This window comes from Leptonychotes weddellii, chromosome 6 (genome assembly GCF_054177405.1).
Source record: "Leptonychotes weddellii isolate Sample4059 chromosome 6, ASM5417740v2, whole genome shotgun sequence".
Lineage (NCBI taxonomy): Eukaryota > Metazoa > Chordata > Mammalia > Carnivora > Phocidae > Leptonychotes > Leptonychotes weddellii.
In genome coordinates, this window is record NC_138374.1 from 2,080,059 (window position 1) to 2,099,247 (window position 19,189).

The 19,189-nt window shown below is 52.3% G+C and overlaps 1 long non-coding RNA gene across 1 annotated transcript in view; it reads right to left on the reverse strand.

Annotated features, from left to right (window-relative positions):
* Positions 1-1,517: 1,517 nt before the first annotated feature.
* The window catches only part of LOC145722013 (uncharacterized), a 45,203-nt gene continuing 27,531 nt past the window's right edge, over positions 1,518-19,189 (reverse strand). Inside the window, exons 2-3 of the long non-coding RNA XR_014146048.1 lie at positions 8,016-8,104; positions 1,518-1,582 (exon numbers count right to left, since the gene is read on the reverse strand). This is a non-coding gene — a long non-coding RNA (uncharacterized LOC145722013). The remainder of the gene's footprint in view (positions 1,583-8,015; positions 8,105-19,189) is intronic.

Consider the following 19,189-nt stretch of genomic DNA (forward strand, 5'->3'; position numbering starts at 1 on the left):
ATATGGAAATTACGTCCCCAGAGATTATACCTGTGTCAGAGAAGATTATTTTATCCAGTAAAATAGATTAGAAAGAGGGTAAGGACAAGAGTAGCAACGATTCATTGGGCCCTCACTATGCGCTTGACAAGTGCTTAAAGTGTGTTGTGTAATTTATCTCAATTAATGCTCACGAAAAGTCCATGAGGCAGCTATCACGGACATTCCCATTTTACAGGGGGGAAACTGAGGCACGGTGACCTGGAGTAGCTGCTCAGGTGGCAGAACCAAGTTTTGAACCATGGCCGTCGGCCCTGATCACTCACAGGTTTAACCCGCACTCTGTGTGGCCCAAACCCTGAACTAGCCCAGCACCTTCCAGGAAGGCCTTGGGTGCTGGGCCTCGGCCAGCCACTGTGATGGGAGGGGCAGTCCTTCCCAGAGCCGGCGTGGTGCTGGTTTCCTTGAAGCCAGGACACCAAGGTCTCAGACTGAACGGTCCCCTGCTGGAGTCTGAGTGATGACCGGCCTCAGCGCCTTCCCGATCCTGCCCCAAGGCTGCCACCACATCCTGGGTCCTTCCACTCACAGAACGTCCTCAGTGGGAGCCCCCCACCCCCGCGGCACACACGCATTCATAGCCCTCCCAGAAAAGGTCACCCTGAATGTGTGGGGCCAGGCCCCGGGCCTCCGGGCACACACGGAATCACTGCGCCACTCGCCGTGTTTTAACCACCTGTGGCTTTGTCTATGACGCCAATCCTTCTCCAGAGCTATGACCGCTCTCACTCGGTCGTGACCCTCCAGGGCTCAGTCTTAGCACATAGAAGGTTCTGTTTCCTCTAACATGGATAAAAACGGGATCTGGTTCAACTCCTGCTGTACGAGCAAAATGGCTATGCAGCTGATGGAGAAAAGCGGGGATTACAATGGACAAATTCTCCATGTTCTCAAGGGAAATTGAGAACAAAGTGTCAGTGTGGGGACGGCCCAGGCTGTCCAGCAGGGCTGCGGCAGACACGGCGCGGGCCAAGCCCTCCGTGGCCCCGAGTCTCTGTCCAGCTCCAGCCGGACCCTGCCCGGGGCTCTGAAGGCGGTGACCTTCCCCATCCTCCCGCTGTGTCTGCTCCCATGTCACCACCACCCAAGCGGAGCCCAGGCCTATGCTGTATCCCCAGGGGCAGTCTGAATGCTTCTACTCGGAAAACCCAAGCAAACCCCTGCACCTGAGCGTTCTCACCGGCGGACGTCCCTCCGTGCCCTCCACACCCCCGCGCACACCCACCGCAGCCCTGAAGGGCCAGATCCGCACCAGAAGAGCCCTGGCAGGAGATGGCCACTCAAGCCCCCAGCTTCCCGGGCCTGTCTGAGCCGCTGGGGAGGGAGGGAGCCATGCAGACGGAGGGAAAGCCCTTGGTTCTGCGCCCCGGGCCCCGCTTCCGCCTCTAGCCTTTTGAAGTGGACAGGCGTCACCAGCACTTCAGAAAACGTTCTCTAGCCTGCTGCCCCAGGAATAGTAGACACTTCGAACAGGTTTTCCACACTCACAGGGTCGCAGGTCTGTGCAGCCCGCTCTGATACCCACGGGAGACATCAAAGAGCTCTGCAGAAGTAAAGAGAAAATCATCTTACAGTCCAAGTGAACCACTATCGTAAACAAACTGTAACGATTTAATATGTTTATGGAGAGCTAAATTTCCTGCATTTTCAGCACACTCTCCTGCCCTTTGGGATCTATCATAGAGTTCAAACAGCCAGCGAGTGGTCCCCGCCAGCTATAAAATGTTAATATCCTGACAGTGTTGGATTGTGCGATGGGTGAGTGATGCACTTACTTTTATAGGAAACCGTCAATAACACACAAAAGGCATATTGTACAACACAAACGCAATTGTTTTAATTCCCGTCCCCGAGTCTAAGGAAGCTCCGGGGGAAGTCCAGGGAGGAAGTTTCCCCTGCGTGGGAGTCTTCATTCCTGTGGGACGGGCGCTGGAAGGTTGCAAATTGATCTTTCAAACCCCTCTCCTCCATCTGAGGACTCGTGAAGCCATGATTCCAAAAGTTATTTTCCAAATGAATCTGCAGAAGACACTCTGCTCCATCTTTACCCTCCTTTGATCACGAATTGTGCGTGGGGAGGGGGTTCAGCGCCTATCAACAGGCTCACCTGAAAGCAATGAGCCTTGTGAGACAGGTCCCAGGCCCAAGTGTGCAGGTGGTAAATGCGGACGCGGCAGCCGAGGCCGGGGCTGCCAGGCTGCTCAGTGCCGACAAGGTCCGCAGCAAGGCCCCGTGGTCGTGCCGTCTCCTCCGAGCACCAGGGAAGGGGCAGCGCTGTCCCTGACCTGGGGGGCCACCGTGCTGGGAAGCAGCTCTCAGAGCCACCACCGAGCACGTCCTGGAAATTGTTGATGTTGGGACAAGAGGACCCACAGAACTGAATGGTTAGTGGTGATCACATTTCCTCACGAAACTCTCAAGCTCAGAACAGCAATAAATTACTATGGCACAGCAGAGAGCCCTACGGCTGTCACGTCCATCACGTCAAGGCAAAGACGGAGGGTGTCCTGCAGACATCGTTTTCCGGTCAGAGTGGGGCTGCCTGCACCGTCCTGGTGGGGCCTTCCCGAGGGACTGCTCTTCGGAGCTGGGAGAGGCCTTCTCTGAGCAATCCCTGGTCCCAGCCCTCTGGCCCAGGGCATCCCACGTCTGCTCGGACCCTGCGGGTGAGGAAGGCACATGCTCACCCCCTCCCCTACCATTGCTCTCCCCCACACACACTGCTCCCTCTTGCTGGGAGCAGCATGAATGCATGTTCCCACCCTGTGCCCATAGGATTCCTGACAGCTGATGGATGATCTGGACTCTGAATCCTGAAGATGAAGGAAAAGGTTTCCCTGGGGCCACTTTTCTAAAAGGTCTTGGTGCAAAACGTTGGCAGCTCAACTACTTTCCCCAGACAACCACGTGGGGAACCCAGGCGGCTCTCCCCCAGGAAAGGCCGCTGAGAGACACGGCACCAGGAGAAAAGACACAGCAGGAGCCTCTCCACCCGCGAGGGGCTGCTCCAGGACCAAAGCCCGGCCAGCTCTGTCCCTGCCATGGGATGCACTCCCGCCCCCAGCCACCTGCACGTGTCATCTTGACTTCTTGCTGGGCCTGATGGGAGAAGCTGTGTATCTCCCACAGCGGGTCACCACGGTGCTGCACAGTAAGGAGACCCCAGGAAGGACAGCACAGTCGGTCTCCGCAATGCTTTTGTTTGCCCTTCTGAAGCAAGGTGGGCACTGTGCAGCTGGTTCACTCCTGGATTCATAGCAGGTGCTCAAGAAACATTAATTGCCACAAGCCACCCACCCCAGGCTGTGGCAACGTCAGTTCCAGGGGCTTGGGCTTACTTCTACTTCACATTTAACGTAACAAAGGGAATGAAACGTAAGGAGATGAATGATAATCACAAACCATCATCCTCAATGTTTAACTGTTCAGCCACTATTTTTCAGAAAAGCAGCTTCATTCAGTATTATAACTATATTTTTTTTTAAAGATTTTATTTATTTATTTGAGACAGAGAGAATGAGAGACAGAGAGCATGAGAGGGAGGAAGGTCAGAGGGAGAAGCAGACTCCCTGCCAAGCAGGGAGCCCGATGCGGGACTCGATCCCGGGACTCCAAGATCATGACCTGAGCCGAAGGCAGTCGCTTAACCAACTGAGCCACCCAGGCGCCCCTATAACTATATTTTTTATATTTATGGAGCACCAACGCATACCACATACCGGGCTAGCTCTTTGCTAAGCACTGAAGAGAAAATATCATTCTACATGTACACACACCTATGCGCACAAATACACAAATTCACATGCGCGCACACACACACACATACACAAGAGCCTCCGGCAAAAAGCCCTCCTGTGGCATGACTGCTAAGACTGCCCTGGCTCTGGGCTGCCACTGTTCCCATGTGAGGGGAGGCTGGTTCCCACGACCAGACAACGCCCTGGGTTAGCACCGACCCTCTGACCTCCAGCAGAGCCCTGAAGCCAGCCCTCCTCCTCCCCGCCACGCACCAGAGAGAAAAGTGGCCCACGGTTTGATTCAAACTGGAAAATGCACTTGTTTGTTATCTCTAGGCCAGCTTTTATTTCTCCATCTATATGGTAATAATATATCTCAACTTTGCTTCCTATAGAAATGTTCAAACATGCGTGAAAGAGAGTAAGCAATCTAACGATCCCCATGGACCCATCACCCAGCATGTCCTCCCCATGTCCTCCCCAGCATGTCCTCCCCTTCCCCTGGGCCGTCTGGGCAGCGGAAGTGAGACGTGAAGGCCCAACAGCATCTGGCACCTCGTGAGCTCTGAATTCGCAGTAATGATTACCTAATAACCCTTGACTCTCTTTCACACGCACTTTGGAACAGCAAACAGGGCAAGAAGGACCTGCCCCAGGTCACGAGCGCGTGGAGGCTAATGGGCTGGCCCTAGGCTCTGCCTCTCACCCTGTGACCCCACTGAACCCAGCAAGGCAGCTTTATGGGCCTCGAGGACCCTCCTGCCACTTGGTGTCACGGGAGCCTAGGACACAGACTCACTGGTATTGGAACTCCAAAACATCACACCGAAAACCAGAGGAACGTTCCTGAGGCATCATTTTTGTGAGTCTAGCCAGCACAGGTCTGAGAAACACCTTCCATTAAGTCTGAACGTCTCCTTTTTCCAATCTTTTTTTTTTTTTTTTTAACTCTGCCTTTAACTCAAGGACAGGACTTCGTTTCTTAGAGTTTGAAGCCAGGGTGCTGCACTAGGCTCGCGTGCCTGGCTTCCGCGTGCGTCAGTTCTTGCCACGCGGGCACTCTGTGCACAAAGCACTGCCTGACTCCCTGTCTGCTTCCTGAACACAGTGGAGAGGGGCACAGGAGGAGGAAAGGCGGCTGGGCTTCGAAACAGTCTCCAAAGACCAAGCGCTCAAACACTCCCAAGTGTCACCTGCAGTCCGCTCTCTCCACTTCGCGTCCATTCTAACAGGTCTGCTGATGCTCTTCCTGCTCAGAGCAGGTCAGAGCTGCTCCCTTCAAGCAGCCGCCTCCAGAGCTGACCCACACAGGGCAGGAGGAGGTCCACAGAGACCCCTGAGAGGCACCGCACAAAGCACAGCATCCTGGGACTCTCTAGGTAGGGGCCACACACCTGTCCCCAGTCCCCTGGGTGCTGGTGGCGGAGCAGGGAGTGACTTCCTCTACGGATCAGAACCTGAGCTGGGGAGAGTACAGCACCCACAAGGAACAGAGAAGGGGGGGATTAGAACCTCACCTCCCACAGCTCCCTGTCCTACACCCTATGTCCCATGCCCCCATCCCACACCCTCAGTCCCATGCCCCCTATCCCCGCTATCCCACACCTGTCTGTCCCATGCCCCCCGTCCCATACCCTGTTCCACAGCCCCCCATCCCACACGTTATGTCCTGCACCCCATCCCACAGCCCCCATCCCACACCCCCCTGTCCCAGACCCTCAATCCCATGCCCCCCATCCCCGCTATCCCACACTCCACTGTCCCATACCCTGTCCCAAGTCCCCCATGTCCTACACCCTATGTCCCATGCCCCCATCGCACAGCCCCTGTCCCATACCTTATGTCCCATGCCCCCCTCTCCCCGCTATCCCACACCACTCTGTCTCACAGCCCCCCATCCCACACCTTATGTCCCACACCTCCTGGGTCCCACACCCCCCTGTCCCATGCATCCCCATCCCACACCCTCATGTCCCATGCCCCATTCACACACGCCATCCAGAGCCAGATAACAAGGGGCAGACTTGACAAATTTCCCAAAGATGATGTCTAAATGCAGCAGGCTGTGCCTTCCACCCTCCCCTGCTCTTCCTCCTCCAAGCTCAAGCCTTTCATGATGTTTTGTTCTTGTGGATAGTTTGGAAAATTACTACAGAGCAGCTGGGACATGGGGCGAGAGGAGTGGCAGGGAGGCTCAATGCTTCTGGATTAAACTAAATGAATCATAATTTGGTGTTTCCAGCTCTAGAGTGAGCGTTCTTCAGGCATGAGCAGGGAGGGTGTTTGTTGTCCAGACTGATTTACCTTAGAAAATGCTTTGGCACACGGTCTGCCTGGCTCCCCACCCAGCAGTAGCTGGAATTCTGTGGGGCAGCAGGTGCCTGGCACTTAGCACAATTCCCCAGCCAAATAAAATATTCCGTAAACACAGGGTGCACTGAATCATAATGTCATTCATTGTACTGGGGTTCTACCTGGCTCAAAAACTGTTCCTTAGGGCGCCTGGGTGGCTCAGTTGGTTAAGCGACTGCCTTTGGCTCAGGCCATGATCCTGGAGTCCTGGGATCAAGTCCCGCATCGTGCTCCCTGCTCAGCAGGAAGTCTGCATCTTCCTCTGGCCCTCCCCCCCTCATGCTCTCTCTATCTCATTCTCTCTCTTAAATAAATAAATAAAATCTTTAAAAAAAAAAAAAAAAACTGTTCCTTAGCCACAGGTTCTTTTTCAGCAATGTGTCCAGTGAAATTCACATTCTCCCCATGGCTGGAGCACCTTCCTCCGTCTTAACTGTGCCCCTCTGTTCATGACAGGCTCTAAAAAATGGCAGCTTGAGTTAAAGGTGAGTGGTCATTTCGGTCCCAGCTCATCTTTTTACAGCTTTCAAAGAGTGTTTAAAATTCCTTCAGTTGAGCCTTAGGCTACATGTGAATTTTTTAGGTAAGTAAACAAAAACTGTGATTTCCATTTGGGAATTAGTGAGGAATGAGCAATTCACAGCTTGGTTTTAAAGCCTCGTGGGTAGACGTAGGTAGACGCTAGAAAATGCACCCCAGGCTGACTTGAGAAAAGACCTTTCTCTCCAGATGAATAACTGTTCGAAAGCAAAGTGAGGTGTAATGCAAAGCAAATGCCTCTTGCTTCCAGTGGAACTGCCCTCAGGAAGATCCAAGCAGGCTGAGCCAGGGTTAATTAGGGGTACTGAGAGGGAGCAGAATCTCCAGGCCATGTCCTCACCTCTGAATGCAGGACGTTTATGTGCCCCTATAGACAATGCCCCACTTCCTACATGGTTATTCCTTTTCTATAGCATGGTTATTCCTTTTCTGTAACTCCTGTGATTGGTTCTTTTCTTATTTTCCTAGGTAATTTGAGACACTGGAGCCATAGTTCTCAGCCTTAGCTGCACGCTGGAATCAGCCAGAGAGATTTAGAAATCCAGATGCCTGGGTCTCACCCCCAGAGGTTCTGACTTAGTTGGTCCAGGGCATGGCTGGCTTCAGCCTGTAATTCAAACATGCAGCCTAGGTGCAAAGTCCTTTGTTGGGGATGTCCCTGGGACACCAAGCCAGCCAAAGGGAAAGGGAAAGGGACTGTGGTGGAGAAAGAGGAGGGAAGGGGGAGAAGGGGGGAGGGAGGGAACGGCTTGTGAAGGACAGATAAACAGCCTAGACCATAGAACACATCCCCTGAGGAACAGAAGAAAATGTCCCGTGTGTGCTTCATGACTGAGAAGGACATAATAAGAACAGAAATTCAATAAAAATAGTCACTCAAAGGCAAGATTATAAAACAAAATAAGATGAGAATGGAAATTGCAGACTCCAGGAAACAAATTGACCAAAACACTATCATTACAGAAATACCGTGTGAAGTCAAAACATCAAGAGAGAAGTGACGCACAACTCACAGGGGCGGCGTGGAAGAAAGGCTGAGAGTGCCAGGGAGGCAGAGGAGGTGCAGAACGGAGCAAAGGATGAGAGGCAGGTTGTGGGCAGCAGTAATGAAATGCAGGGGAAACTGGCTCCCCCAAAACAGACAGTCCAACCAACATGTGGAGCCCAAGGGCTCAAAGATAGAAGAAAAATTTCATAGAAACAGTTTGTGAATCTATAGCTCAAAATCTCATACCATGTTTCAGGATAAAATTACAGAGAACAATCACAAAAAGACATCCTGGTTAAGGCACTGATTTAAATTTAAGGAAATGATTCTTGGGTCATCCAAGTAAATAAAGAACTCACCTGCCAAAGTCAGCGCTGCAGAAACAATGGGGCACTGGCCCCCAGGTTCTGAGGAAGAGAACCGTAGCTCCAGCCACACCGTCCTTCAGCTGTAAAGACAATAGATAGATGCTCACAAACATGAAAGACCTCAGGACTGCATGAGCTGTTCAGTCACAAAATCCAGCCAATGGGAAAGAAAGTCTTGGCACTGCTCCCACACTAGACACCAGAAGGCAGTAGGGGAACTCCAGGGCATCCTTAGGAGAAGAAAGGAGTGCAGAGTATAGAGAGAGCTAGACATCCCCAAGCTCCCACAGCCTCCAGGAATATGGTAACTGGGTTTGTCTAGGAAAAATCACTGGCAACAGATCTAGTCAGCTAGGAAATTAAGAGAAACAATCTAGAAACAAAGCGGCCTTCACTAAAAGGACTGGATGTAAGGGGTAAGCCAACTGAACATAGAACCAAGACCGAACATGTGTGGGAATTAGCTACAAGGTGAACACATGTGCTGGCAGCTGTGACATATTAAAATCACAACTGACAAAAGCTTGAAGGGGAGAGGAGGCATATCTCCGTATCTCTCCTAATACAGAAGCAACCAATAACTGGGAAATGAAAACATGTAGGTTAGACAATATGACTCCACTCCAACCTGACCATCCCACACAACTATCTTCATAATCTTCATGTCACCAATATCTCTTTTAGTTAGAAATATCTGAAGTCAGCAGTCTCTTCAAGTTTACTTGCATTTCTTTTATCTTCATGCAAAATTAAATTTCATACACATTCTCAAAGACAGCATATACAGTATAATCTCACCTTAACTTACAGCGAGCTCCCTGCACCAGCCACTTGACTGAACATGCGTCCTCCTTCCTTCCATGTGTACCTGTGCAAATGTCCACCAAGTATCCTCAGGTAATGGGCAACTGAGTCAGTGCCTTTTTGTCACTTCCTTATATATAGCCTCTTTATTGCATACCTTTCTAGAAGACTATATACTATCGTTCCAAAACCAGAGAAGTAAATTAAAAAAAATTTCTTAAAGGTTTCCCACAAGACAAAAACTATAAAATCCCAATTGCCAAGTGTGGTTCCATTTGTCTCCAAGCTGAGCCTCTTCCCCTGCCTCCCTGAGGCCCCTTGAACCCACTGTCTCCCCCTCAGTCTGCACCTTCCTTCCTCTTCCCTCAAGCAGTGAGTCCTGGGGGAATGAGCTATGGAACTCCAACTGTGCCCGAGCTCAGGGAGCAAAGGCTGGTGGTGGAATCTGACACCATTTCCCGCACTCCCTAACAATGGAAGTGCTCTCTCTCTATCCCAGATACCAAGAAAAGCAGTCAGCACATATTGGATGCCATAGTGAAAGTTGCTAAAAAAATATATAAGGTGATATTACGAAAACTTCATGCCCACAAATATGACAATATAGCTGAAATTATCTTCTAGTCAAATTCAAAACACAAAATTGACACAGGAAATGCTTGCTAAGGTTTTTTGTTCTTTTTAATGGAGAAAAAGTTTCCAACAGAAAAAATAAATGTTTCTGCATGGAGCACTGGGTGTTATGCACAAACAATGAATCATGGAACACTTCATCTAAAACTAATGATGTAATGTATGGGGATTAACATAAGAATAAAAAGAAAAAAATAGAAAAAAGAAATGTGCACCTGAACACAAGGGGAGGACACAGTCCAACCCACTACAGAGGAAATATTCCAGAACTTATAAATAAGACTTTGCTCTCCTATCCCATCCCAGTGTCCTAGGCCAGATTGCTTCTATTTCCACCCCAGCCAGCCCTTAGTGGCGGTGTCCTGCTCTCCAGACCCCATCATCTCTCAGAAAAGACAGACCATGAGGAGCAAGAACAGGATGCCCTAGATGCACAGGACTCAGCAAAGCCTCTTCTCATTCATGGCATGACCATGAAAAGCTGATAGTCCACTGTTTCCCCAAGCAGTACTTGGTACGCCCCGATTCTGGTAAGATGCAGGGGGGCAGCAAAGTTGTGGCTGCGTCCTGGGATAGACTCTTGCTCAACTGTCTAGATCCAAGTCCAGCCTCAGAACAGTTCTGGAAAGACCTGGAGCCAAGGGAGGTACCATGATGTCCTGGAAATCACAGACCCAAGAGTTGGGGGCAGGGGCTTGGGCAGCGGCTCCTCCACCAACAGGCCTTCAAGTTCGGGGTCCTCTCTCAGAGGGCCATTCTGTACTGGGGGAAGGGGCACTTGGCACTACTGAGCACTGTCCACCCTGCAGCCCACCTGGCACTGTGCTTTCATACCTGAGACAGGTAAGGCTCTGGAGAGCAGGACGCCATGGCTAAGGGTGGAAATAGAAGCGATCTGGCCTAGGACACTGGGAGGGGGTAGGAGGGCAGAGTCTCATTTACAAGTTCTGGGATATTTCCTCCATACTGGGTTGGATGGTGTCCTCCACAAAGTTCGTGTCCTCCCAAAACCTCAGAGTGTGACCTTATCTGGAAATAGGCTCTTTGCAGATGTGCTGTAATGAGTTGGGGTGAGGTCATCCTGCACTGGGGTGGTCCCTAAATCCAAACACTGGTGTCCTTGTAAGAAGAGAGGAGAGACACAGGGAAAGGCCATGTGATACCAGAGACACTGACAGGAGGGCTGTAGAAGCTTCCAGAAAGAGGAGGCAGGAAGGACCCCCTACAGCCTTCTGAGGGAGCCCTGGCTGCCAACTGCAGGATCTCAGACTTTCCGACCTCCTGGATGTGAGAGAGTATGCGTCTGTGATTCTGAGGCCCCGGTTTGTGATGCTTGGTAAGACAGCCCCGTGACACTCATCCACGGGGAGACCCATGGAGAGAAGGATTTGTGGGAGAGTGCCCTGAGTGTGGGGGCAGAGGGGAGAGTCTGAATGCGGGGGACAGCTGACAAGAACCATCTCCTGCCCCTCCTATCACTACTGTGACTTCAGCTCCCTTCTCACTCAGCTCAACCTCCGCAACACGTTCTAGAGCTTTCCCGCATGTTCCCCTATCAAATCCCAACACCGGCCAGATTCCTTCAAAACCCACATCTCCGTCTGATGTGAATGCCATGCCTACCCCAGGGGCCGGCCTGGCTCCATGGTGGGGGCTGGGCATGGCCCTCTCTGCCCCCTCCCCTGGGCGCTCAGAAGAAGCAGACCCTCCCCAGGCCCCTCAGCCCTGCACCTGACTGAGAGATCCAAGAGTTGGGGGCAGGGGCTTGGGCAGGGGCTTGGGCAGCGGCTCCTCCACCAACAGGCCTTCAAGTTCGGGGTCCTCTCTCAGAGGGCCAGTCTGTACTGGGGGAAGGGGCACTTGGCACTGCCGAGCACTGTCCGCCCTGCAGCCCACCTGGCACTGTGCTTTCATACCTGAGACAGTGCCCTCCTGAACATACTCCTCCACCAGCAAGTCTCTGAACACCCAATTTCCTCCCCTCTGGGCCCTGGGGCACAGCTCCAGACCAGACAGGCAGCGGCGGGTGCTCCTGGAGCTGACCTTCCGGTGGATTCCACCACTTCCCAGAATGTGCTGGTCAGAATGCCGGAACGAGCCCAAAGGTCCTGTCTCCCTGCTCTGCTGAGCTGCCCCCTGGTGCCACAGGCCAGGCTGGGGGCCCACGGACAGGGGTTGTGGGGGGTGTGCCCCTTCAAACGGAAGGAAGGAGGAAGTGAGGGCTCACTCTGGTGCCCCCTGCTCTGACCCTGCCCTCCTCGGGCTGGGCTGGAGGGACGAGGGCACAGGGAGGTCTGACCCCTGGACTCACTTGGGGAGGTTTTGTGCCTCTGCTACCTGCAGTCCCCTCTGCCCAGAGGGGGTGGCCATGCAGGTGACAGGCCTGGCTTTCGAGGAGCAGGTGCCTGGCCCCTTCTTGTGGATTGAATTGTGTCCCCAGAAAAGATTATGTTGAAATTCTAACCCCCAGTACCTCAGAATGTGACCTAATTTGAAAACAGGGTCTTTACAGAGGTGACCAAGTTAAGATGAGGGTCCCTAACCCAGTGCACCGTATGTGATGGGGCCCCAGCCCACCTGGAGCTTATGAACAAATACTTAGAGACCAAGCCTACACTCTGACTTGTACAGGCGCTGGGGGGCCAGCTGAATGGATTATCGCCACACGGTGTTTAGTAAATGTGAGTCTATCTGTCGGCTCAGATAGATAAACGGCATGTCGCCTTCTTGGGGGGTCGCCTCGCTGTTCTTCACAGCCCCGCCAGATGCTCCCGCCTTCAGACGCAGTCTGCTTCTCCTCTGGAGGATTTGCTGGAGAGCATATGGCTGCCTTCAGTGCTGCCGCAAACACATTAGGACCCTGTGGTTTCAGGCACGGCCAAGTCGGCGGGGATGGCCCTGCCTGGGGTGCCAAGGGCCGTGCCAACCTTGAGAACGCTGCCTGGCTGGCCCAAGGGAGGTTGCTTTGGAATGCTCCAAGGGAACACCACCTTCCTCCTCCTGCCAGGCCCGGGATGCCGCATGGTGGATTCGGCGTGCAGCCCACCCCATATGGACCAGGTGCTAGTTCTCCCGGACAAGCCAACTGAACCTGGGAGGCCTGACTGCAGCGAGGCCAATCGGATTCCTCACCCAGGATCTGGGACTGGGATGTAGAAAGAGCCCAAGAGAGTCTCTGGGAGGCAGAGGGGAGCAACGCAGGGCGAGGATCTGAGTCCACTGGGTTACCAGCGCCAGAGTGAGGCTACAGATGTGTCTGCTGAGGTTTTCTTTCAGAGCAGAGCCAGCCCTGCTCTACTGGGCCCTGATGGGGGAATATCTGCAGCCTTAGAGCAAACCCTCCTTTCCATGGGCTGCCTACGTGGATTTCTGTCCCTTGCAACCACATAACTCCCAGCAGGAAATGCCACTCACGTCAGGTTCTCTCTGGGCCTGCGATGCCCGTGGTTCTGCATGGCTCTGGAACCGTTACTGAGCTGCATGCTGCCTTTCTGAAGGAGGAGGTAGCAGGCATCAGCCCAGGGCATGCTACCCGGCCTCTACAGACCAGACACTAAGAGGTGGTCAGATATCAAGGCACACAGAGAACCAGGAGGAAATAAAGACCGATCCTCTGCAGGTGAGCTAATACAGAGCCTCCCTGGATAGCCAGGCACAGTGCCCGTGTTCCTGTGCAGGACGGGCCTCCACTCAGGGCTGGATCCCATTTGCTGGACCCCTAGTTTCTCAGGACAACCTCCTACAGCCATATCAACAGATCCCCTGTAAGCAGGGACCTCTGGAAGAAATGAGCTGGTACAAAGTACACATATGCGTGAGTAACAAAAGCAGCTTCCGGCAGACAGGGGGGCCTGCAGACGGTGGGGGGGCTTGTCCCCCAGCAGACAGGGGCCTGAAGATGGGGGGACCGACAGTCACCTGATCCTGGGCCTGGCAGGAGGAGGAAGGTAGTGTTCCCTTGGAGCATTCCAAAGCAACCCCCCTTGGGCCAGCCAGGCAGCGTTCTCAAGGTTGGCACGGCCCTCGGCACCCCAGGCAGGGCCATCCCCGCCGACTTGGCCGTGCCTGAAACCACAGGGTCCTAATGTGTTTGCGGCAGCACTGAAGGCAGCCGTATGCTCTCCAGCAAATCCTCCAGAGGAGAAGCAGACTGCGTCTGAAGGCGGGAGCATCTGGCGGGGCCGTGAAGAACAGTGAGGCGACCCCCCAAGAAGGCGTCACGGGAGAAGCCTTGGCTGCCAGCCTGGCGCCCATGGGCCCCGAGAGTGGCTGATCATGCTGATTAATCCCTGTTCCCGAAGACACAGATTTGTCACCATTGCGCCTTCGTGGCCTGGGATGGCAGGATGCTTTCAGCCGGGGTTTACAACTCTTCCTCTTTTCTCCCTAAATACTTTAATTCTTTCTACTTGTCACTTTTTTTTTAAGCAGGCTCCATGCCCAGTGTGCAGCACAATGTGGGGCTTGAACTCATGACCCTGAGATCATGGGCTGAGCTGAGATCAAGAGTCAGATGCTAACCGACTGAGCCACCCAGGCGCCCCTTCAGTCACTATTTCTACAAGACCAATACCTGATTCTATCGAGCATGCTAGCTGTTCTTGAAGCGGGAACAATATCCCCAGTGATGTGTCCAGGGATCCTCCCTTCCTCACCATTGGCATCACTCCTCATCAGGACGATGTGGGGACAATGCATACAAAGGTCTGTGACAATCCTGCATTTGGGACAAAGGTAGGAAGGAAAAAAGACCCAGAAAGTATTTTTCTACACCAGACTGGGGGGCCAGGTGGGAACAGGCTAGACCCAGAGTCAGAGACTTGGGGCACCTGCCCAGCAGCGAGATCACCTGGGATGAGTAACTTTTCCTGCCTGGCTTCCCACTCTGGAAACATAAAATGAGGCCAGAGGACTGGGTGATTCTGTGACTTTCTTCTACAACCAGTCAGACATGAGTGCAATGCTTTCTCCCTACTCAGCTCTATGGGAAGTCAAGAACCCAGATGGGTGTCGGGGCCCCACTGTGGGCTGAGATGTTCAATCACAGATGTGATATGAAGCGTCTCACCACTACCGTCCAGAGAGCGTTCTCTCTGTGAGCACACTGACAGAGAGAACCATCACCACCTGCCATGAGCCAATTCTCGACATGCTCCACGGATGAAGATTCTGAGGCTCAAAGTGGACCAGTGACTTTCCAGGTCACACAGCCAGAACTGAGTCAAGGCCACTCCAGAGCCAAACCCCGCTCCTTTTGCCATGTCAGGGTAAGTCCACATGGATTTATTCTCATGATTATGAGCATAATTATGATTGATTATTATAATAAGTGCGATGACAGCATAGAGAAGAAGCATGACGGACACACACGGCAAGCTTGTACAGTTAGAGGAAAGGACTAGCACAAGGCTGTGCTCTAAATTCAGCGTCAGGGAAGAGAGACACTGGACAACACTAACATCACCTGCTATTCCTCCTGGCTCTTCCCAGGCAAAGTAACTTCACTTAAATAGAGATTTTCTGAATGAGATTTCGAGGTGGTGATAGAACCCAAGAGCCGTAATCAGCAGCAAACCCAGTCACGAGAGCTTGGTGGGCATTGGCAGTTTCCTGTGTCCGTCCCCCAGAACAGCCTCACATTTGCTCATCAGGCGGACAGACGTCCCAGACTCTTGTCTGAACCAGATCAGGAATGCATTCTCTCCACGGCCACGCTCCGGAGCTGGAAGGAGGCTGCTGTCCACGTGAGGCTCTAAGCCCAAGAGCACGAAGACTGCTCATACCCACCCTGGTCGGTGTGTGTTAGTACAGTCCAGAAGTTCCTCAAGAAAACAAGAATAGAACTACCGTAGGATCCAGAAATCCCTCCCTGGGTATATTTCCAAAGGAAAGGAAATGAGTACCTAGAAGAGATCGCTGCACTCCCACGCTGACCGCGGCATGATTTACACGAACCACAGCAGGGAAGCAAGTTCATGTCCCCTGATGGAAGAGTGCGCGAAGAGAATGTGCTGTGTCTACACAATGGAGTATTACTCAGCCAGGAGAAACAAAGAGATCCTGCCATTTACGACAAACTTGGATGAACCTGGAGGACATTAGGCTAAGTGATCTCATTTATATGTAGAATCTAAACAAGTCAAATTCATAGAAGCAGAGGGTAGAACAGCGGTGACAGGAGTGGGGAAGTGGGGGAAATGTTGTTCAAAGGGTATGAAGAGGCAATTATGTAGGACGAACCGGTCTAGGGATGTGATGCACGCCGCAATGATGACAGTTAACAGTATGGTACTGAATGCTAGAAATCTGCCCAGAGATTAGACTCATCACACACACAAGACAGTAACTATGTGAGGAGGGGATCTGTTAATGACCTCGACTGTAGTAATCTTTTCGCTGTGTATATGTATATCCAATCATCATGGTAGACAGCCTAAATATGTATACTTCTTACCATAAAATAAAATTTTTAAAAATGAGTATCACCGAACCAAAGAATACATCAGCCTTAGTAGGTATTCACAGAAGAAAAGAAAGAAGAGAGGGAGGGAAGAAGAGAAGGAAGGAGGGAGGGAGGGAAGAGGGGGGAGGGAGGAAGGAACCAGTGAACAGGCTGAACAATCTCACCTCCTTCATCAGGACACTACTACCCACCAGAGACCCTCTCTGCACTAAGTCAGCATCCCAGGAGCTCATCCCTGTCCCGCTGGACCCCGTTGCCTCCCACCTGTACACCTGTTCCCAGGAGTTGACGTCCACATCCAGTGATCCAGTAGAAACTGTCTCAATAAATCAACCACCAAAAATTATTTTCTTCAATTCTCTTACAATGCTAGTAAAAATGCAAAGTATTGCCATAATTAAAGTTTTAAAATTAAACCAAAATAAGTTAAATAGTTCCCATTACTCATATTATTGCTCAGGCTGATATAAAAGATAATATTTACTAACTAGCAGTCATAATGAAAATTAATCTTTTATATACTTAATGGGTTTTCTGATATAACTCCGCTCCCCTCCCCCCAATTATTCTCAAGCAATTAAAATTTTAAGTGGCGGTCTTACTGTAGTTCACATCAGGAACCAAGAGAAGAAGGGTTTTAGGGCTCGGATGGATAGCAGCTCAGAGAGTCACCCTGTGACGAGGCGCTCCTCCAGCAGCTGAGATACAAGCCAGGGTCGCACACACCGGCCCTCCCCTCCTCCTTCACATCTCCCCGTGCAGAGAGGACTCTTCTAACCACCCTCTGCCGAGATGCCATGGTGCTCCCAGTACCCCACGAGGACACAGCTCCCGGGGCCCCCCCTTAACAACTGTGCCAGTAGAGGAGAATGCACACTCTCTGATTTTAAAAACCCATCACCCCCACCCCACCCCTGCTCCTGCCAACGTGAAATGGAAATACTGTTCCGCGGGAACAGGAGTCCCAGCATGAAAGCTCCCCTGGAAACTGGGGGCGACTGGACCCCGACACAGGAGGATCAGGCCAGCGTGTCCCGGACTGCGTTCCCTGTGGTTCCAGAGCAGGGGCACCAAGGCACCCTCCTGACCCCAACCCCAACCCTGCGGAGGTTCACTCACAGCAGCTAATTCTCCGGAGCTCCTTGGGCTAAGGCTACGCCCCCTCCCAAGTTCGGCTGCCACATCAGAGGTACCAGTGGGTCAGTCTCCGAAATGTAGCTCCAGTTTCATGCCCGTCTCATGGGAAGGTGGTGCGCGCTGGGGCCCCGGGCGGTCCCTAAGGGCCTCACTGGAAGCTTGATCCATGAGCCCAAGGGTGGCAGAAACGGGTCCCAGGCCGCTGAATGTGACTTTGAGACGGATTCTCTCAGATTATCGCTTCAGGGAAAAGCAGTCCGTGCGACAGGGTCTGTAATGAGGAAAATAACTATGTATTTTAAATTTGGGTTCTTAAAACCGTCACCATGCCACTAACCTCAAGCATTGTAACAACCAAGTCTATGCCAAATCAATTGCATTATTCAGTTTTATTGTTTTTCTCTGTTAAACATTGCTGACTGGGGCCAGTTACTCTTACGAGAGAAGAAGGGTCTCACGCACTCCCAGCCCCGGGTTATAGGTTGTTAAAGGCTTGTCTGGGCACAGTCCCAACTGCGTCCCATACCTCAATGTTTTCAACTCCGAGAACTAGCAAGCACTAAAAGGGATCATCAATAACCATCATCTCACTCTAACTGTATTGATTCTAAGGGCAAGGGATTAAATTTGACTTTGAATGCTCTACAGTTTTACTGGTGCATCTGAATGAAATTTCAGATCTGCACTGGAATTTCATGCCCCGTGCAGATATCTGGTATTTCTGGCTCATCACAGAGCCAGTCACATGCTTATTAGGTTTGAAATCGAGATAGTTGCTGGGGACAGTTTAGAGCCAACCATCAATCTGTAGAAAGATAAAGACGCTGGCCACACTTTCTTGTTTTTAAAGAATCTGTTTTCCGAGGAGATTAAGCTCCGTGGGAAACAACAAATGTCCCAGTGCAGGAAGGGGCTGAGTATGTCTCCGCTGGTATCTGGGCACTTGGATTCGGTGCAGGGGGGCGGGGGGGGCGGGGCAGGGGTCTATCGCCGAAACTGCTTGTTTGCACAAACAGTGTGCTTTATGCTGTTTCCACTGGCTCGAGCCTGCTATGCCCGGGGGCCGGCCTATGCTGGGCACTCCCCCTAATCTCACCATGGAGGAGAACCGTCTGGTCAGGTGTCCTGGCAAAGCCAGCCCTCCAAAGGCCCCCAATGGAAGAGGCAAAGCCCCCTCGCTCCCAGGAGCTGACATGCAGCCCCTCACTCAGAGGAGGGACGTGGCTTCCTCCCCAGAAGCCAACCGGGGCTGGCACACTGTTTATGCCTTTGAGCATGTGACAGAATGCAGAAAAAGAGAACTCAAGATAAGAGTAGGATCCTAGCAACAGAAGGCATGCCAAGCAGTGAGGGGGTGCTGCAGATGAAGTTTTGTGTCCCCCCAAAGTGCTGTGTTGAAGCCTAACCTCAACAGGACGGTTTGGACGTGAGGCCTCTGGCAGGTGATTAGGTCATGAGAGCAGAGCCCTGGTGAATGGGGTTAGTGCCCTTGGAAGAAGGGATCTCAGAGAGCCCCCTCACCCCTCCCACCATGTCAGGACAAGGCCAGAAGATGGCCATCTGCAACCTGGAAGAGAGTCCTGGCCAGAGCCAGACCCTGCCAGCTCCCTGATCTCACACTCCCGGCCTCCAGAACTGTAAGAAAGAAGGGCGAGGGCTTATGAGGCACGCAGTCTGTGGTCATCCGTTACAGCACCCGAAACGGTCCAAGACAAGCCAGTAACAGAAATTGGCCCCCTGAGGAAATGCGGGGGACTGAGACCAGACAGCCCAGGAGGAATGTCCAGAAAAGGACAGAGGAGCTGGGATGCAGGAGAACCAGGGCGGGGGGGGGGTGCGTAGCAGGAGAGGAGAAGGGACATTGGCATAGAGAGCAGGGGACTGACCTCTCTCACCGGCAGGAATAAGTGCTGTACAAACACAAAGCCCATGAACACGAGATTTGTGTGATACTCGTTCACTGGTTAATTGGTCAGTAAACCCGAGCACACATTTGCCCACAGCCTGGCGCTGTTACCTCAGTCAGTTGAGATCTGGGATGCCAGTTGACTAACCCAGCCTGAGGTCAGCACAGCCCTGCCCACCCAGCCCACCAAGAAGAGCTGCAGACTGGGGGCCAGGCCACCTG